Genomic DNA, 20,502 nt, shown 5'->3' with positions numbered 1-20,502 from the left:
AATGGATTTAAATTAACTTTCAGAATTCATCAAACGTTTCTGAAGCCCAAACATATATGAAGCCTATCAAGCTGCATTTAAATTGTATTGGATTTTTTATTGTGTAAAACTGCTGTCCTTAAATAGAAAACAATTACAGTAAAACCTTGGATTGTGAGTAACGTGGTTTGGGAGTGTTCTGCAAGACGAGCAAGCATTTCTAATACACTTTAACGTGGTAAACGAGCAATGTCTTGCAATACAAGTAGTTTGTTTCCAGAACGAATTATGCTCACAAACCAAAGTATTATTGTATTTGAAAATAGTTGGTTATTATTGTGAATGGACAGTGTTGCATAAACAATTGGTTGTTTACTATTAATGAAATTTAAAATTAAAATGATCTATATTTATCTTTGTTTCCTATTCAATATGCCATAGGATTTTGTCTCTGTTTTACTACACATTGATTTCACATAAAAGTGAAAGGAGAGAGTTTTGATACATAATCTTTATTCTGTATAGCTTTGACCTTTTGATAAAAAAAAATATGAAGAACTAAACTGGATGGAAAAAAATCTTCAGAACTGTATTCTTTTCTCCAGACACTGAGCACCTGACAAATAATGGCTGTGGTCGTCACATTAGTTAGATGAGCTACAATGCCAGAAGGGCCATTAAATGTTCCCATAGACCAGCGGTTCTCAACCTTTCACAGGGGTCACCTAAGACCATTGGAAAACACATATTTTCGATGGTCTTAGGAACCGAGACACCACTCCTCTATCCGTCTCCAGGCCCACATGCAGATACACCCACATACGAGTACCTGGTGACCCCTGTGAAAGAGTCGTTCGACCCCCAAAGGGGTCGCGACCCACAGGTTGAGAACCACTGCTAGACAGTGCGAAGACTGAAAAAAAAATCTTCATATTCTTGGCAATATTTTAGACTCTTCCTTGTATCTTAATAGAAATTAATTAATAAAGAAGTTGTGTTTAAGTTTTCATTATGTCTCCTGAAACATACTTTTGAATATGTGGCTAAATTAAAACCAAGCTGGTAGTTTAAATATTTATTATATGATTGAAAATTCCAAATAATACATCATTCTCTTCCCAGTTTTTTTATTTCCAAATATTATGATAAAACATGTTTTTAAGGTTTTTATTTTAAAGTAAAATTGTTTAAAACTGCCAAAATATATTGTTATGACATTTAAAAATATGCTAGATAAATCTCTGAGTTTTTTAAGCAAAGTCTACTATAGTCTCTAAAATTAGACAACATGCAAAAATGCCTTTTGTCCTTAAGTTTAAGCCATTTTTAAGGGGTATAAAAAAGCCTGCTGAATACATTCAATATGAATTTAGCATGTGTAAAATATTCTATGACTTGCTCACATTTAAATGGGAATATATTTTCTAACCAACCTAAAGGCTTAAAAACAAGTATGTGTTGAAATATTTGGGTCTTAAAATTACTTCTAAATTGTTTCTGTGATTGTTTCTCAAAACACTAATCCATTGTAGTCAGCTGCCCTGAGAGTCTACACATATTCACTGATTCATCCGTTCATTCATTCACCCATTCATTCACTCATTCTGTAAGCAGCTATTCAGCCTACACTACATGTGAAGCATTGTTGGCGGTACGTGGATGGCATCGTAAACCATGGTCTCATCCCTTCAGAAGGGAGGGTGCAGGCAAGGCGCGGCCGCTTAGGGAAGCCTGGAAGTGGAGACTCTGCCTGCTCAGGACTGGATGTGGCCGCATCACATGCCAGGCACGGAGGTCAGCACTAGAGATACAAAGACAAATAAACATGGCTCCTGCTTAGTGACAGTCTTGGGGTGGGGGTGAGATAAGTCAGCAAATAGCTTGCAATGCGGGAAGCACACAGTAGAGGGGCTACATGGTTTTCCGGAGTAAAGCTGTGGGAAAGGGTACACTGTGTACTACATTCCGGAAACTAGTAAGTCCTACTAAGGAGGACTGATTCTGAAGGCGAGACCAGAGAGATAAGATCATTTGGGAGGCTGTGGCTGTGATGTTCAGAGAAAAGAAGGCAATTTCTTGAAACTAGGAAATGTGAATAAGAATGTAGAAGGAAGGACCAATTTAAGAACTGTTTAGGAGGTAAAACTGAACAATTTAGTGATGGATCAATCAAGGTGAAAGAGAATATAATCAAGGGTGACATTACGATTTTTAGCACAGGTGAGTGATTGCTGATTCTTCCAATGGCAAAGAAAGAAGATCATAGTGAAGGTCATTACAGGCCACATTAAAAACTTCAGTTTTATTGAGGTGTGTCTGGGACATACCAGTACGGATATTCTTAACAGGTCGTGGCTTGGAAGAGAAGCCTGAGTAGCAAGAATAGATTTCAAAGTCATCATTCTATGTAGGGAATGGTTCAAAGCATGACAGTATGTGATATCTTTCAAAGCCAGGAGAGGGGTTTGTAGAGCGATAAAGGAAGATGATCACACTGTAGAACCTTGAGGAAAATCTCTTCCAGAAAATAGTGGAGGGCGAGAATCCCATGAGTAGGCATCAAAAGGAACAGATGCCAGGAAGCCAGGATGGTCCCAAAGTCTGGAGAGTAAGGTGCTCCAGAGAGGGTGTGACCAGAAACCCAAGAGCAGGGCCCACCCAGGTGAGGACAGGCAAGACCCGCCTGGAGAAAGACACAGGTCACTGGGGAGTCCTGCAGGGCCCACATACACGGAATGGTGGGGACAGAGGCACAGGTACAGGACGCTCAGGGAACCTGGGGGCTAAGACGTGGAGGAGGAGGGGAGGTACAGGAGGAGAAGTTCTGTTATGAAAGGACAGGAGGAAAGCTGGAGGGACTGGAGTTGGGGTGATCCACCCTCACGCTCTGCCCTGGGGGCATTCAGTGCTGAAACTCGGAGTTCAGGCAAGTAGGGTAAGAGGGTCCCCTAAGTAACTAAAATAAGGGAGTGATTTTATCCCAGGAAGAAAGAGCAGACAGCATGAGGTCAAGAAAAGTTGATTCATAGTACATAATTCACAGCAATATTTCAATCATTTTTTTATTTAATTATTACCACTTATGAACACGTTATATTTTCCTTATTTGAGGTAAGGAAAATTGACAAGAATGTGTGACAGTTAAAGGTAACAGAAATGTCACTAGCAAACATAGAAAAACGGCGCACAAAACATAAATTTTAACTACTATGCTAATCACTGCAAAAGTGTTATTTTTTCTTTATGTGAAACAAACAAAAAATGAGTTTCCTTATTTAAGTGGAAAATTGGAATTAGCAATGCAGTATCGGTTTTTGCCTACCTAGCTGTTGGATATGAGCACATTTTAAAGAGCCCCAAAGCTACAAAAGAAACTGTGACATGGCACAAAATACCGTACATGACTCTTCGTGAGGAAGAAAAAAATAATGAAAGGCTTGAGGTGTTGTCCTCATTAGTTGTGTCATTTACAAGTGACAAACCGTAGTCCTTAAAGAACTAAAGAACATAGCTTAGACAATTAAAATATTCAAAAGTGACACTACTGATTTCAGTTAAATGAGGTCGGGAAAAAAAAGGTGTGTTTTATTGAACTATGTGGACAAGACTTGTCTCAAGTTCACCGTGGACTAGTTTGGTGACATTAGAAAATTCTGGCTCCTTATGTTCTGGGGCCTGCTCAAACTTCCTGAGACTAAGGGTCCACAAAGTGCTTAGGGGAGGGAACATGATGTTTACAAATAAATGTTTCTTTCACTAAAACATGTGAAAGTTACACATGAGAGCACAGCATGACTGAATGAAAATTAACAATTCAAATTCTCTCTGAGAAGAAGGAATTCACTCCTGGCCCCAGACCCACTACACCTTTAGTCTTAGACCGTTTCTTCTAAGCTTTCACCCCGAGGACACGTGGGGAGGGCACGGAGGAGACTGGTGGAGGTGGGTGTGGGGTCTTAATGAACTTGCATACACACTCAGCAGCTCCCAGGCCCACGCGTCACTCTTCCTCCTGCTCCTCTCCTCTCTGTAACGGCATGCATTGTCTAGAGCTTTGCCAACTCTAACACCCACGGGACAACGCGGAACCAGCCAGGCTGTCTCTGCGCATACTAAGGGGTGCCTCTAGTGTGATGGGAGGTACCCCGCAATGCCTCCCCTTGCCCCTGGCCCCCACCGCCCCCAAAACGTTCCCATGATTTCCTTATACTCCACTGTGCCTTAACTTGGCTGTTTGTGGATTACTCCTTTCAAAACGGACATTGTTTTCAGTGGCTGCACAAATAAGAGAGGGACTTGAGGGACTGTATCATTATTTCCCTCTCTAACTGGAGATCCGTCCCGCACGCCTACAAGAAAGTGCTGGGAATAGAAGCAGGAAGCCATAGAGCTGGAGAAGTAAGTGCTCTCAGGCAGAGACAGGCTCCGGGCCACTGATGGTGCTGAGGTTGGTGCCCTGGGCTGGAAGTGGAAAGGTGAGCTCTGTGGCCTCACCACCCCGCCTAAGGATACTCACTACCCCAGCTAAGGGAAAGCCAGGGGCTTCCTAACGTCATTGAAAAAGAACTTAGCATGCTGGATGTTTGGGAAGAAAGGCAATCAATTATTCTGACATAAAGAAAAACTGAAAGGAAACAGAAGTTTCTCCAGATAGTTCATTATTTACAGAGCTCTGAACAGAAGCCAAGGCCTGTGCATACCACCGATGCGTCTGTTTTACCTAAACCCATGTTTCCCTAATTCCTTTTCATCATTTTTGAGGGTTCTTGCTTTTCTTTGCTATTATAATACCCACTTTCATTGCATGATGCTCTGGAAGCAGGTGCCTATTGCTGCCAGTACTTTACACTCGCTACAGTTACTTTGTGGCTGGATACAATATCCTGTGTACTTGACAAGAACATATATTTTCCAGTCAAGGGATACCTATTAGCTCAACTTTGTTAACTGTGTTATTTACATCTTCTATATTCATACCATTTTGATCTTTTTTGGGGTGGGAGGAGAAGGAATGGGGTGTACTACTTATTACCAAAGGAGGTGTGTTTAATTCTCCAGCTCTGGTAGTGGACTGTGAATATTTCCTTGATTTTCTGTCAATTATTACCTTGTGTGTTTTGAAGCTATGTTATTTAAGTTCATATATATACATATGAACTTACACCTGCTTACATCTCTCCCCAGCTTCGGTGACATGGGGACAATATTTACACCATGGGGATTGGCAAATGCCACAAAGCCAGGCTTTTCGGTTTTCCCAAAGAGCCAGTTGTTAGAGGTTTGGCAGCGTGCTACTAGATGCACTTTATCTATTTTCTTGTTTTTGTTGGTCTGTGGCTTTGCCTACTAAAAGGCACACTCCATGAGGGCGAGATGCTTTCGAGTGTGCTGGTCACTGTGGTACCCGGCACCGAGCAGCGTGCGTGGGGCAGCACCTGCTGACTGAAAGAAGGAGCCGCACTCTTCCTGAAGCACACCCTTTACACGTTCCTGTAATGAGCGTGTATCTGTAGTGCGCTGTCTCCGATCTCATGGACTGTATTCACCTTTGTACTTGAAAGACAGTTCTTTTTGGTTCACGATGCTTACTGGACAGATCCCTCATGTACAACCATTGCTGCTTATGCTATGGAGCTGGGCTTCCGGGAAGTCACCTAAACATTTGTGACAGTAGACTATGTCAGAATCCTGTGGGTCTCTACTGTATAATTGTCAAAAAGTTAGGCAGTTTGGGACTGTTCTTATGACTGTATATGAACTGCTTCTTTCTTTTGTAGTTTGGTGGAATGCTTATTTCTAAATTTGATATAATATACAGTGACATAATATACAGGAAAATATATCACTCTCAATATTATTATCCAACTCTAATAGCCACAAGTGTGCTAACAACTATACAGTTATTTCAGGGTAGTTATTTCCTGGAAATAGTTTATGGCAATAATTGAACATGGGGAACATGGGGGAAAACTATATCATATCTATAGCCTATTTACACTGAATACTTCTGATTAAGTTTGTTGTGATGCAGTGAGCTGCAATGTTCCTTTGTTACTATTATATTAAGGAGTCATTTGTTATGCAGTGACTTTCTATGCAATGAGTTGTAAATCACTTAAGGAGACAAAGCACTGCCACGGGACGCCACAGGAACAGAGAAACAAAACATTTGGAGACTAATTGCCGTTTTTTGTAAGATCCGATCAATGCTTGACAAACAGCAGGGCCACCATAGAGGGAACCAAGGCTCACCGACACAGCACATTTCACGCCCTGGGCTAACAGGAGAGGGAGACTCAGAGCAAAGATTCTGGTTCTAAAGATGTTCAACTCCATTCAGGAAATTATTAACACCTACTCTGCCCAACTGCTGTGATGAGGATTCCAAGGGCTACCTTGATGAATAATGAAACACTTTTTTGTGTAAAGGAAGTAAAAACCAGTTACTATTTGCCAGTTACTGGGTTATGTCCTTCTCTGGATCGAGAGTTGATTTTTTCCCTAACATTCCATAATTCTAGGAAGTAAATCAAAATATAAAAAGATCTTCTTTTGTATTTCTGTGCTTATATGGTTAGGCCCATAAAAGATGTAATTATTTTATAATGATGTCTTTGGGGTACTTAGCTAGTCCCAAAATAGGTTACAGTTTTTGAGTGCATATATTGTTTTAAATATTTTATATTCATTATCATCTTTCTCACAGAAATCCTATAAAACAATGACTATAAGTACAATCATTTTATAAAAACAAAAACCAAACAAAAGAACTGTTATTCTCAGCCTGTGACTATCTTGCCTGAGATGTTATGATTGGAAAGGGGCAGTCCAGGTCTACCTGGCTCCCAGAGCTGAGCTCCACCGCCCCGACCCCACACTGCCTCCCAGCTGCACCCTCAAACATCATCAGGGCAGTTACTACTCGCATCCTGCCAGACTTGACTTCTGATACACTGGAAAGTACCTCTCACAGATTGTGTGTAACTTTAAAAAAAAATACCTGACAATATTCTGAAGAGAGTTAAGACATTATAATGAAAGCATGTGAACTATATAGAGTGGGTTTGCTTTAGAAAAATTTGTTTAGGTTACTATTCAAAAGATTTTTGCATAATTTCTGACCTTCTCTAGAAATGCAATAAGCATTTAAAGGGAGTGAAGGGACAAGAGGAAACACTTTCTCCATCTTTGTCACGTCCGATCTGATATGAGGCCACTGTCACTAGCCTCACTGAGCTGTGTGATGTCACCACTCCACAGAGGAAGAGACAAGTCCCACGTGGAAGCGACAGCCTCCACCTCATCTGCTGGAAACCACTTCCACCCATTTGTGTAGTTAAGGGAGATTTAGGTTCCTTACATTCACATGCCTCTCCAGTGGTCTGTTTTCCTTTCATTTCATATTCTATAAATAGAACAGTGTTCGTTAGCTGGTATATAAGCTTTACATAGTCATATTCCAAGAAAACCTCATGAAAGTTCTTACATATTTAATTGAAAGAACCTCATTGGTATCACAGAGGGGGGACGTGGACACAAGCTCCTTCAGAAAATACAAGTCACAGCCCTGACGAGGTTTCCTCCCAGGTAAAGATGCTCATGGAAACAGCTGCTCCACCCTCGTCAGGGGCCATTGTGGGCACACGGGGAGCCTACGAGTGAGAGCCCTTGACGGATTACAAATAATTCCCTCTGGGTTCTACTTTCCTTTTCTGGGATGAGCGAATGGGATTTAATCACCTCTTAGGTTTCTCAGAGTTCTAACTACATGAGGTTCTCTAAAACCTCCCGAAGGAAAGCCCAGCGCCCACTGATCGGAACCGAGTAATTACATGGTGAAGTAGGGTGAGCAGAGCGCCCCATTCCAAGAGGTAGAACCCCATCGCCCATCCATGTGGGAGCTTTCCTGACAGCTCTCAGGAGGGCGTGTCAGGGTGTGGTCAGCTCCCCAGAGAGCAGCCTCTTCAGGTGAGGGATCTAATTAATTACAAAGCAGTCAGCTGTCCCCAGTAACGCTGTCCATCTATAACATGACTTATTTAGAGTATTTTAAGGTATTTCTATAATTACCCTCTGCCATCGGTTACTGTATTACATTCCTTAAGCTTGCTTTTAACCTGAGACGCATTTCCCAGCCCCTAGCGCTTAAGAAGCCCATGGTCACTCTATTCCCCCTCAGCCTCGTGTAGAGCTCAGCCATTTTCAATCCGTTGGCTTGCATGTCTGTATAGACTGAAAAGGCCCGTATCAGGCTCTTTCTGACTCATTACTTTTCCTTGCCAGCTGCAGAGCTGAAGATAATATTCCTGCTGAGAAGAGCTTGGGAGCTAAGTCAGAGCAACCTAGGTGCAGACCTCCGCTCCGCGGCTTTCTAGCTGAGTAGCCCTGTATCTACGGTCTCACCACCAGTTTCCATCTTTAACATGAGACCAGTAACTCCTTCACAGCACAGATGTCTCCTGCGAGGATGACAGTGTATAGCAAACACTTAACTCCAGTGGGCCCTCAGTGATTTGAAGCTATTTTTTATTATTATTATGAGTGCATCATGCACTGGGAGAGAATATTTGAGCAGCCCTTTGGAAGTAATTCTAAAATAATTAGAATTAGTTCTTGTAAATACTTCAGAGATACAAAGTCAGCTAGAAGAAACTGGGGCCATGTTTAGTCACCCACTCCCACACTGTCCCTTGGTGTCCACTACGTGCCAGGCTTTCTTTAGGAGCTGGTGGTACAGTGGTGGCCCAGGCAGACATGCTTGCTGCCTGCACACAGCTCACCTCCCTGATGAGAAGAAACAGACAATAAACACATACACAAAAGGACAAATAAAATAACCCCAGCGAGAGAGAAGAAAACTATGAACAAAATAACGCAGGTTCCGTGACATCAGGAGTGGGAGGTGCTGGGGGCCAGAGGGGAGTGGCAACTTGAGAGGCTGGGCAGGGAGACCCGCTCGGAGGGAACACCGAGCTGAGACCTGAGGAAGAGATGAGCCTGCAGTGAAGGCAAAGACATGGGGTGACAGCTCCGTGGAAAGGGACTTCACAGAACTAGCTCAGGGTGGTCACAGAGGGCAGGGTGATGGAGCACAGGGGACACGAAGGAGCCGGGGGTGAGATGAGTTCAGAAAAGCGGGCGCGGACCGGGCTGGGAGGGGTGTTTGGCCATGGAGAGGACTCTGGGTTGTATTCAAACTTCTGGGAGTGGCCGCTGGAGGTCTTTAGTAGTGAAAAGGTCTGGCTTAGGTGTTTAAAGCAATCTTACTGGTGGTCATATGGAGAATGGACTGTGTAGAAAAATGATTGACAGTGGCCACTGCAGACCAGGAGAGGAATGATGGTGGTGAGGGAGATGGTGAGGGGATGGCAGGTCTGAGCTATGTTTCAGAAATGGAGCTGACGGAACTGCTAATGGGGGGCATGTGGGAGCTTCGACAAAGGGCACAGCCGAGGACAGCGCCTCAGATTGCAGCCTGAATGGGGTGCTGAGTGGGGCAGTGCAGATGGGAGAAGGGCTTCCTGCAGTGGCAGTGAGCGCAGACATTGTGGACATAGATGGAGCTGGTTTCCCTTCTTTGTCACTTACTAGCCATAGCCACGTTTCTTAGTCTCTGTGCCTCAGTTCCCTTTTATGTAAAGTGAGAATTATCGGAGCACCTATCTCATAGATGTGCCTGAGGATGACATGATTCCATACATGTAAAGTATGTAGGCCCGTGCCTGTCTTATGCTTAGTTATAATAAGGGGGGAACCAAGTATTCTCTTGCAGACTTGGTAAGTTTATGATGTCATTTAGATATCCATGTGGATATGTGCAGGCAGTTGGGTCTGCAGGTCTAGAGGTCAGGGAGAAGTCAAATGGAAAAATATAAATTGGGAACTCATTAGTGTATCAAAGGTACTGAAAAACCTGGCCCAGGATCAAATCGCCTGGGAAAACACAGTGGAGATGAGAACGGAAGCGAGCCAGCCCTGGGCACCTCACCATCGAGGTCACAGTTCAGATAGATTAAAATGTCACAGACATGACTGAGAGTCTGAGTGGATTCCTTATCTCATTTGCTGTTTTTAAGGCACGTCCTCTTCCTAAATTAATTTATGAAAGTCTCATTTGAAGTTCTGGGTCACAAACTCTCCTCCATTTTACATGCATGCTTTTCCATCAGAATACAGAACATGTGCATTATATCGTGGGGTGTACATGTCCTTCACTATCCCTACCACAGAGCAATATACATAGGCTCTCTGTTGGGTTAATTATTGGGTTGTCGGAAAAGTCATGACGCATTTTTTGCAATGAAAAACATAGAAAAAATACATCATGACTTTTCTGACAACCCAATATCTAAAGTCCGATGAGTGACTCGTGCTTTCCATGAAACCATATGAATGACTAATGACATGAATTATTTTGCTCTAAGGTAGAAGATTAACTGAATTCATTTTATTGCCCCCCAAAAAAAAAGAAAAAAAAAAGGGACCCCTTTGGAAAACCAAAGATGAGTCCAGGCTCATGAAGAAAATAATCTTCCCAGAACCTATCTTTCTCTACTGCACAAGGAACAGATGTAAAGGGAGACAGTAATGAGCTTTGGACTTGAGAAAACTTGAGCCCAAATCTCAGACCCACATGAGCCGTGGGACCCGAACAAGTTACCTAAGCTTTGGAAGCCTGTTCTCCTCATCTTTAGAATAGGGGTGATGACAACACCTGACGCATGAAGTCTAAACGAGGTCTGCTGGGCATGCAGTGGGCACTCACATGTTGGTTTCCTTTTAACGCCTACACATTAGACTGCATCATATGGAAGCGTTTTTGCACATATGCACCCATCATTCCCAGTGCACAGCATTGCCACGTGCACAAAGAATTTTAAAATGATGCATATGATGTAAGCGGTAGAGTGTATGTGTGGTATCTGCAAATGTTAAAGAATACTGAGTTATAAAATGTGCTGGTTAGTGTTACATAAATAAATTCACTTATTTCTAAATTAAAATACATGCACAAGAGCTTTCACATGTAAAAGGAGGGATTTGTTACATGTGCAGTCATTTGTTGCTTTTAAACTGACTTAGCAAGATCCAGAGGAAAGGGCTGTTATGGTCTCATTACTTCCTGCCCCCAGAGGATGAATTGTGTTAATTAAGTACATTTAAAGGGGGGGAAAAAGCTTCTTTGCTGTATCCCCATTAACCTACTGTTTCTTTACTTACTGATGCTTGTTACAATTTATTAACTTTGAATTATACCTCACAGTAAATTAACCCTTCTTTTTCCACTCAATTTGCCATATAAATACTTGCATACAGTTACAAACCAGCCTAATGGCTTCCTGACAATAGAGATGTGAAACAGTTTCCGGTAGCATTGAGCCTCCAAAGAATTGAACAGCTTTTGTGACTCTAGTACCGATGCTCATTTTCCAGCCAGGAGCACCTATAAATCATGTGCAACGCAGTGTACCTGTCTTCGAAAGCTGTTTACAGTCATGTATATTCATTAGTTCCCCAGGCTTGCAGCAATACGTCTCCTCTGCTATCTCATTTTTTTTTTTGCATTTGCACACCCATGTCTCTGTCCCAAGGCTCTCTGGTCCACCACAGAACACAGCTTGGGGGGCTGACTATCTTTCCCACATACATCTGTGCGCAGTTGCTATAGATGATACCTTAAATAAACTGGATCGTTTGCTGTCTGGGGATGTATACAATTTCCCTTTGCTCCTTGTTAAGAATTATGAAAGGTCTGAGATTTCGCCCTGCTTGCAAGCGAACCAGTCAGCCTGCCCCAGTTTCATGGATGCTGACAGAGGGACCTTCTTACTCACAGCAATAGCAGTAGCCAGAGCATCCACATTTGAGCTGGTTCTCCAAGTCCCAGTTCCCACAGGGTGATGTGAAGAGTTCCAGATAATTGATGCCCGCATATGCGATGAGCTCCTTTACAGGAGAGGAACCCTAATCTTAGGGAACCCTAATCTTTTATAATGGGCAGTAAGCCTGCATGCCCTTTGCCCTGGAGGTACACATGGTCTTTTTTTATACTGGAAAATAAGCAAACCTGCCCTTGGCTCTGAAGGAAGACACTGCCTCTGCCTTATAAAGCTGCTTTTTCTATAGACATCTTTGAAAAGACAGTACAAAGCGAAGGCAATCAGTGCCTCTGTTCATAAGGCATACTGAAATGTGAGAGGAACACGGAAAATGGTCTTTCTTTTCTTCACAGACTTGTGTTATACTTTATTAATGTTTTCAATATGTGCCTTTAAAGTTAAATGGATTTGTTACTATGAGCATGTAATCCCAAAATCATATAGTCCTCTTGCAAAGGAATACCCCATATTACTTTTTTAAACTAAGTTACATTTCCGTTTTTAAAATTCTGCTCAATTTACACAACCTCTCTGTGCCTCAGTTTCCTCATCTGTAGAATGAATAAAACAATAATACCTAATTCAATGAGTTGCTAAAAACATTAGTGCGATAATCAACGATTATAATAATAATCAGCGGTGAGTTGTTGAATAGATTAAATGAGATCTTCCATGCTTAGCACAGAACCTAGGAAACATTAAGTGCCCATCACTCAATAAATATTCACTGTAATTAGAATTGGCTAGTAGTATCCTTTGATGAGAGTTATGTAAAGCACCCCGTTCACTAGACCACTGGACCATTACCAAATGTGCCTTGGGGGTGCTGGTTTTCCTCCTGCTACTATGGAAGCGTTTATCAGGAAAGGGTAGAGATAAAAGGAAGTGACATTTCTGAAGACCTACTATTTGCTTTAAGTTGATGACCTGATGTGGTGCTTCCATGGGTCACTTCAATCGTTCTTCACAGCACTATCATGAAGAATGTGTCATTTGATGAAAGGGTGCTAGGATCGAAACTCTCATTTTCCCAGGCCAAGCAGCTTGTATGTGAAGAGCGGGATCCAGGCCCCCGTCAGACTCCAGAATGGCTCTGTGCCTTTTTCATTTTTAACCGTGCAAGCTCACCTCCCTCAGCTACCTCTCTACCTTCTGGGAAAATGTCATACGCAGCACGCCTTGTTTCAGCCTTACGAGTGGCCCAAACGCCACTGTTTGCACCACAGCCTACAGGTTCATAGGTCAATGAACATGTTTTTCTGGCTCGTTATATGATTCCTGGTTTGGGTGTTCCCAAATTTCTCTCAGGAGCCCTAAGGACAGTATCACATCTCTAAGAAATGCAAGCAGGGCCATTTCTATGGTACATTAGCTTTTTCAGGAGCCATTACATTAAACAAATTATAAAAGTAAATTGTTGGGTTGTCAGAAAACTCATGACGCATTTTTGCAACGAAAAACATAAACATAAGGGCCGGCTGAGTGGCTCAGTTGGTTAAGAGCTCACTCAAGAGTGCAAGTTCTGAGCAACAGGGTCACCGGTTCAATTCCCAGCCGCTGAGCTGCCAACAGGTGGCAGGATGGCTCAGCTAAAAAAACAAAAAACAAAACAAAAAACAGAAACAAAAAAAGAACATAAAAAATGCGTTACAACTTTTCCGACAACCCAATACAATTAGCCTGCGATGATAACAAAATCCTCATTTAGGTAAATCACACAAACTCACTTTTAACTTTGGAAGATAGACTCTTCATGCTGCACTAAAACAAACAAACAAACCAAAAAGGTGAAAACATTTTTTTATTTTTTACTTAGATCCATAGGGAGTTTCTTTCTTACCAACACTGCATAAAAAATCAATTTTACGTTCTTTAAACAACTCACATAAAAATCAGGTTGGGAGAAATAATGATTGCACTGCTTAACCCTGGAATAAAGTTTGCTATAGATTTGCTACAGAATTAAGATTCTGAATTTTCTGAAAACTTGATTGACAGTAGCAGACCATATCAAAAGGCTGCTGAAGGAATGCTTCTAGCTCTTTCAGAAATTTACCACATCAAGAAAACTCCAAAGTTAAGAGAAAAAAAAAAGTCTAGTAGAAGAGTTCAGACAAGTCTCAGAGCTGCCTGAAGACATTCAGAATTCATATAAAATTTTTAAATGGATTTGAAGAGAAAAAGTACTACTGGAAATATGCTGTGCTGTGATTGGATATAATCATACAGTCCCTGAAAATAATGAATTGATGCTCTAACACAGGGGAAGCCAGCAACCAACATCATGTGTGGAGTGATAAGGGAGTGAAAAATGTTGCGTCTTTTGTTGATTACCTTGTTGAATCCAGGTTTCCACCCTTGCTCATGTTGGTCAGTTAGTTTTTATTGGGTCTTTGGAAAAGTCATGACTCATGTTTGCAACAGATAGCACTACTTCATTTGTGGAAGTACTAGAGTCATTCACATCTATGTTATTGCTATGTCATTTGACAGCTAATAGTTCTAGCTTCATTCTAAAAAACAATTGAGCGATTTGGTTGAGTTTTGGAGATTTTACAGTAAGTTGAAGATGGAAGACCGAACTGTGCATTTTTGCCATATTTTACTGTTTTACTTCCATAAAGGGAAGAACGCACATCAAGCTTGTGAAAAGGTGCATAAAATTTACAGTGACAATGCTCTACAAGAACGTCAGTGCCAACGATGGTTCATGAAATTCCGTGCTGGTGATTTTGATCTCAACAATGCTCTTTGGTCAGGGAGGCCCACCGAGGTTGATGACGACAGAATAAAGGCAATGATCGAGTCAAACCCATGTTACATGACACGAGAGATTGCAGAAATATTGAACATCCATCATTCAAGTGTTCAAGATCACCTGAAGAAGCTGGGATACATAGCAAGCTCGATATTTGGGTTCCGCATAAACTCAAAGAAGTTCATTTGACAGTGTGTATAAACATCTGCAATATGCTCATTAAACATGAGGAAATGATCCTTTTATGAAGTGAATGATAACTGGTGATGAGAAGTGGATTGTTTACAACAATGTGGTGTGCAAATGGTCTTGGTCCTGATGTGATGATTCACCTCAAACGACATCGAAAGCAGACATTCATCAGAGGAAGGTTATGCTCTCAGTGCGGTGGGATTTTAAAGGTGTCTTTTTTAAGCTCCTACCAAGGAACCAAACAATAAATTCGAATGTGTACTGTTGGCAATTGGACAGTTTGAATGAATCCATCTTCCAGAGATGTCAAGAGCTTGTTAATTGTAAAAGAGTTATATTCCATCACAACAACGCAAGACCACACACAAGTTTGATCACCCATCAAAAATTATTGGAGCTTGGATGGGATGTGTTGCCACACCCACCATACTCACCTGACCTTGCGCCATCAGACTTCCACTTGTTTCGCTCTCTTCAAAACTCCTTGTGTGGTATAACGTTCAATTCAGATGAGGCTGTAAATTAACACCTTTTTCACTTTTTCGCAAATAAAGACAGGTCCTTCTATGAACGAGGGATTATGAAGCTCGCTGAAAGATGGCAAAGGTTATCGAACAAAGCGGGCAATACATCATTGATTGATCTTTGTTCTTTATATAAATAAATGACCTTTGAAAAACATAGACAAAATACATCATGACTTTTCCGACGACCCAATAGTAAAATTCTATATATGCTCCACCTTGGGTGTTTTTTCATTGTTTTGTTTTGTCCCCTTTAAAAACCTCAGTGGGGAAGACAACAGATAGAACATAGCCTCATGAGAAACCAGAACACAAAGCCATGGAATGAAGGATGTCCCTCTGTCCACCGGTCTGGCCTTCCCTGGGGGTTCACTTACTACGCTAGCTTGTGTTGGTCCCACTGGGCATTTACCAGAAAATCAGCTGGTATGAGTACCACCCAACACCCAGCCATATCCTTCCTTCACATGTACCTGAAGCGGTCCCTCCCAATAGCGATTCTGATTCTGTCCCATATCACCACCTTCGGCAGGAAAGCTTTCTTATCCGACTCGAATGTGATAGTGAATGGGCACATAAGAGGCATTTCTGTATGTGCGTCACCTCCTGCCAGCTTCCTAGGAATTACATAAAAGCCATCTGCCATCTAGCTTGGCCTGAGGACAGAAAACCCCATTTAATGACGTGAAAGTCACTATTGCTTGTGGAGAATCACAACAGAGTGCTATGAGACCTTAGCTCTGAGGATGCCAAGCCTTGTCTACGCTACAGTATAAATGAGTGAATGTAGAAATGCTATACTTTCATCAGTCTGGTCTAAGCTTCTTCCATTCTCAATGCTTTTTGTAGTGGTAGAAAAATGAAAGTTTAATTCATATTCAAGATAGAGCTGAGCATGGGTTAGACTTTCATTTTTCTATTTCACAAAAAAAAAAGAGACAAACAGAGACAGAGATGGAGAAAGAGAATGAATGCGCATGGGGAGAAAATGTATTGGGTTGTCGGAAAAGTCATGATGTATTTTTTCTGTTTTTTATTGCAAAAATGTATCATGACTTTCCGACAACCCAATAGACTAACAAATAAATATCACATATGCAAAACATAGTATCTTTCCACAGCAACACAAAAATATTAACGTAGTTATTTTATACTCTAAAAAAATTATGTTTGTCTATATAGATATTATGCTTGGGAAGTATATGAGTCAAGATATTTTTATTTTTTGTTTGTTTGTTTCTAGACAAGACAGCCTAGACCACGTGGAAATGTGGGTTTGAATCCCCATTCCACCTCATTTACTATGTGGGTTTAAGGAAGTCATGTGACGTAGCTCAGCGTCAGTTTCCTTGAATGGAAAGTGGTACTACTAGTTTGTGCCCTGCTCTCATGAGTTGTTGTAAGGCTTAGATAAGATGATGCGTGAGAGCTTATTGAGAATTATGAGCAATAATACAAATGTGAAGCTGTATTATCAGTATCTGAAATTGGAGTCGCAGCACTGTAGTGTCCTTTGTCACCATTCTCTGGTGGCACAACACGGGGCTCCACGGAAGCACACCTGCCCACTGGGTCCCAGTGTCCTCCATCTGCCTGCCAGGTCCTCCCCAGCTCTGAGCTTTCCTGGGGGTGACTGACTGTGATGTGACCCTGAGTTGGGCAGGACCACTAGGAAGCCTGGGAAAGCCCTAATCCTTCCCAGCTGATACAGAGAGTCGTGGGAGGTCCCGTGTATTCCATCTCCTTCCTTTTCTTCCCACCATTTACCCACCCACACAGTCACAGATTCATGGCACCTCCAAGAAAGTGCCACTGAGGCTCCTCGGATACGCTGCCGTAATATCGGAGGTCGTACCTCTCAGCTGTGGGTAGCCCTCAGCAGTCCCAGACTGTCCTGGCATTCATGCGTGACACAGTCACACCTGACCTGGGGGTCTCCAGGGCGCATACTTGGCTTGGGTGACAAGGGGTGGGGCTGGAGGTGGGAAATGAAGGAACACAACTCGGAGAGGCATAAGTCACTGGCCTGAGAACCGCTGCTCTTTAAAGAGCCTTTCCAATTTGCGCGCCAGGCTTTCTCTATGTTACAGAGGACAATAAAAGTGCACAATTAAGGCCACATTCAGACTTGCTCCACTTCCCCCAGGAAAGGCAGTCCTGAGCCCGGAGCCTGGATTTTGATGCCAGGGAGACTGACCTTAACAGTTCTCAGCTGGGTTAGGCCTCCCCAGGTAGAGCCTAGTGTGCTGCCAGACACAAGGAAACTGGCCAAGCCAGGGCTGTGAGAGGAGAGCTACCCTGTCACATCAGTGTTTGTCTTTCTCAGGTTGCAGTGCCCACCCTTGTTCACAGTGAAGATGAAACCGCGAGAGCGCGTGGCAATGAGACCTTAGTCACCACTTGGGTTTCCTGTGAAAATAATAGAAACGACAGAATCTAGGTGCACACCAATGGCAAACAGTTTAAAAAAATATTCAGAATAAAAATAATAGCACAGAGAAAGAGAAATAATAGTTTAAACCATGCTTTATCAAAATAATAACCATTCAGAATTTGATGAAGGCAGATTTTTAGGGTTTTGTGCTTATCGAGAATTATGAGCAATGGTCAGAATAGAATACATGTTTTACCCAGGGTTGGTCCTTGGCTATCTCATTTGAATGACAAGCAAGCTAGCACAGAATATAAGGAAATCCGAAACTCAAAACTATCCAAACTGCATGCCCTTTGTTCTCTTGAGCTGACTCAAAATTAGGAGTGGCGGGGGCGTGGTCACAGCACCAGGCCACCTGGGGGAACAACACCCCTACTCTCAGTCTACTCAACACCTCCACAGTTTTTCTTGGGTTAATTTTACACAATCTGCAGTCACAAGCTTATAAAACAAATCAAATTGCAATTTATTTTTTGTCAGTTTTGTGTAACTTCATTCATGGCTGGAATGTTTGCATTCAAATTAACACAGACTCCCCAACTGTTTTCAAGGAGGGCCTTGGTAAAACCCACTTTTAAAACAGTGTGTAGTTTCATCTGTATTACCAGAGAAATGAAGGAAAAAGGGGGTAGTAGCTTCCTGGGCACTTAGTGGTGCCTCGGTTGCAAAGCTGCAGTGTTGCCTCACGCCTCCATGTCCAGACAGCCGCAGTTGCCTCTGATACTAGCTGCTGGCCTCTATTGCAACAACGTCATCACTAAATTCCATGCGAGACAGGAGGAACACACGGGTCACTGGAGGTCCACTCACTAAGACAGTTGATTTTCATAGGTTCATAAAATGTGTTCACTCTTCTTTGGAATTTATAACATGGGAAGCATCTGTGCAAAAAGAACATGTTTTAAAGCTCTTTGAAAGTTTTTAATTGATCTTGTAGAAACATATCCAATGTTCTAACTGGTAAACCCTCTCTCAGTAATGGGATATGTATGATACAGTTTCCTAGTGGGGTGTAAGCAGTGATGGAGAACCTGTGAGAACTAGAGGGTTCTGTTACTACATTTTAACTTTAGTTTGTCTTTTTGTTTGTTTGGTTTTTTGGGGTTTTTGGTTTGTTTTTTTTAGTTGAGCCATCCTGCCACCTGTTGGCAGCTGAGCAGCAGCTCAGTTCAGGCTGGGAATCGAACTGCTGTTGCTCGGAGCTCAAACTCTTGAGTGAGCTCTTAACCAACTGAGCCATTCGGCTGACCCTTAACTTAGTTTTATGGGAAGTCATATTTGTAAAGAAAATATTTTCCCATTAGGGAAACGACTATATGTCGCCCTGCCCTCCTAGCGGTAAGAGGGCTCCCAATTCTGTCATTGTCACTGCTTTCCATCTGAACTGGGTCACCAAGAACAAACAACTATTTGGTGCCCTAAACAGAATAAAATAATCTCAATAAAGCTGAAAAATAAAAAGGAAGAAGAATGACATCTTTTCCCAGTTTGAGAGTCATCTTCCTAATTATAACTCAAACTTTTCATCAAGTTTAGGATTTATTATTAAAAGATATCCTGAGAATGGTACAAAGTCACAGTGTAAAGCGAATGATTATAATGGCGGAGTTAAAGGAATAGTTATAAAATAGACACCAATAGTAATAAATCCTGTGAAGAAAAAAATAAGCCAGGGAAACCAAACACAGAAGGATTTACTTAAAAAAGGGTGGTGGGGAGACCTCCCCGAGGAGGTGATGTTTAAGCAGAGACTGAAAGAGGTGAGGAAGAAAACCACATGAAGCCTGGGAAGGTGCATCTTTGAACAGGGAACAGCAGCACTGGAAACTCTGAGGAGGGAACGTACTGGGGAGGAGCCAGGAATAGCAAGAGGACACTCAGGGGCACTGGAGGGTGAGGGGAGGGACAGTCTGAGTCAAAGGCCAAGTGACGCACGGTTGGTGGCATCAGCTGTCACTACTTTCCAACAGGTCCTGGTGTATCTGTAACTAGTATGTGCTTGATGAAGAAAATACAAATTTTCAAAATTCTGTGCTGAAACACTGTATGTCTGCCTGCTGCTGAAAAGCCACACGCAACACTAACGTTCCTTCCCCAGCTTTAATTTGGCTCACCGACTCCTTCTTCTGCTAACTTGCAAAAGATGGTGTGAGTCGAAATATAAGCCAGGAAGCACAAGCAAGAAACCAAAAGTCACCAGAGGTCCCCCAAAGGACGCCGGCTGCACATGCCACGAGGACTAGCATGAATCTCCTTACAAAATTAATATGCTCTTGTTTTTTACATTCGTTTCTTCAGTGTAATTGACATACTCATTCCGTTAAAGAAAACTGGAGGAAATCCAGCGATATATAAAAGGTCCCATTTTGCTCAGTACTCGGAGCTTAATTTTTTTTTAATTAGACCTCTTTTGCCTTCAACTAGATCTTCTAATGTCTGTAAGAGTTTTCTGGCTTTGAAGAATGAAGCCTCGAAAAACTAAGGTAGTGGGGTAGCATATAGATTCAGATTTAAAATAATAATTTTGGAAACAGTCACATTTTCATGTTAACTTATATTCATAATGCAATTCTCGAATAATTTAAATTGAACATGTTCCCTTTGAATACTTTCATAATCACTTTCAAATTTGCTGCAAAACTGTTTTGTTTACTGAAGAATAAGCGGAATTATTTTCTCCTGCAGGAATGGCTACTTCATCGCCATATAAATATGGATTGACACACACAGCAGTAT

The 20,502-nt window shown here is 42.0% G+C and overlaps 1 protein-coding gene across 3 annotated transcripts in view; it reads left to right on the top strand.

Moving 5' to 3' along the window:
- LOC109373498 (bifunctional heparan sulfate N-deacetylase/N-sulfotransferase 3) overlaps nt 1-20,502 on the top strand; it is a 107,206-nt gene that overhangs the window by 19,194 nt on the left and 67,510 nt on the right. The window lies entirely within an intron of this gene.

This window comes from Hipposideros armiger, unplaced genomic scaffold, assembly GCF_001890085.2.
Source record: "Hipposideros armiger isolate ML-2016 unplaced genomic scaffold, ASM189008v1 scaffold_1, whole genome shotgun sequence".
NCBI classification, from domain to species: Eukaryota; Metazoa; Chordata; class Mammalia; order Chiroptera; family Hipposideridae; genus Hipposideros; species Hipposideros armiger.
This window is presented reverse-complemented; position numbering and strand designations above follow the sequence as displayed.